A 1,483-nucleotide genomic window follows, 5' to 3' on the forward strand; every position below is an offset into this window, starting at 1 on the left:
CAACAATAAAAATTTCTTCAAATACATTAGAAGAAGGAAACCAACAAGGGAGGCAGTGGGGCCCTTGGATGACCAAAGGGTAAAAGGAATACTCAAGGATGATAGGGAAATGGCTGAGAAGCTGAATGCATTTTTTGCCTCTGTCTTCACTGTGGAAGATGAGAAGTGCTTGCCCACTCCAGAATTGCTGATTTCAGGAGGGGTGTTGAAAGACTTGAGACAGATTGAGGTGACAAGAGAGGAGGTCCTACAACTGATAGACAACTTAAAAACTAATAAATCTTCTTCGTGGTCTCTGTGCATCACACCCATGGGATTATGCGCCTGCACTGATCCGAATCGGTGATTTACAAAGCTCACAATGGGATTTTGCCCCTCCCTCCCAGGCATGTGCAGGAACCCCACTGCGCATGCCCAAAGAGGCAGGGGCACGGACATCCCACCAGTTCTCTTCTGACTGCCGCGCTGTTAACAGCTTGTTTCTGCCGGTCAGTGAAGAAGTATTTGTTTCTCTCAAGGGATTTCTAAATCCATTTTTATTTTTCGTTTTTCTTTACTTTATAGACTTTAAAAAAAATTGAGGGTCGCAGTTACCTCATGGCTTCCCACCCCCCGAGATAAATTTTCTTCGCCTCACCTGAGGGCTCCTTTGTTTTTGTGCTGTTCTGTATTTTTATGGCCAAAAAGTGGGGGTGTTTTAAACGGTGTGTCAGCTGCGGCAGTAAACTTGCCCTCAGTGACGGCCACACACTTTGTTTTCTCTGCCTTGGAGAAACCCAGCGTTCGGAGACTTGTTGCCATTGCTCGAAGTTCTTTAATCAGACCCATAAAAACAGGGCCGTGAGATTTCGGGTGGCACTTTGGGAGTCCGCATTGGCTCCGTTGCCGGGCGAAAAGATGTCTGCTGAGACCCTATCAGACTCTCTACTGACGGCGCCTCCGTCATCATCGGACGACACTTCAACATCAGTTCCACTGCACCATTCTAAATTGGCATTGGATGTGGGATCGTCTTCGTCCAAACACTCGGCTCCTTAAATTTGCAGATGACATGAAGTTGTTCAGGGTGAAGAGAACCAGGGAGGATTGTGAGGCACTCCAAAGGGATCTGTCGAGGATGGGCAAGTGGGAGTCAATGTGGCAAATGTGGTTCAATGTGGCCAAGTGCAAAGTGATGCACATTGGGGCCAAAAATCCTAACTATAAATACACATTGATGGGGTCCGAACTGGCAGAGACTGACCAAGAGAGAGATCTTGGAGTCGCATTGGATAACTCACTGAAAATGTCGAGACAGTGTGCGACTGCAATAAAAAAGGCCAACACTATGCTGGGGGTTATTAGGAAGAAAATTGAAAACAAATCAGCCAGTATCATAATGCTCCTGTATAAATCAATGGTGCAACCTCATTTGGAGTACTGGGTACAGTTCTGGTCACCACACCTCAAAAAGAATATTATAGCATTGGAAAAAGTGCAGAAA

The sequence above is a fragment of the Gekko japonicus genome, unplaced genomic scaffold (assembly GCF_001447785.1).
Source record: "Gekko japonicus isolate JY-2015 unplaced genomic scaffold, Gekko_japonicus_V1.1 scaffold1111, whole genome shotgun sequence".
Taxonomy (NCBI): Eukaryota; Metazoa; Chordata; class Lepidosauria; order Squamata; family Gekkonidae; genus Gekko; species Gekko japonicus.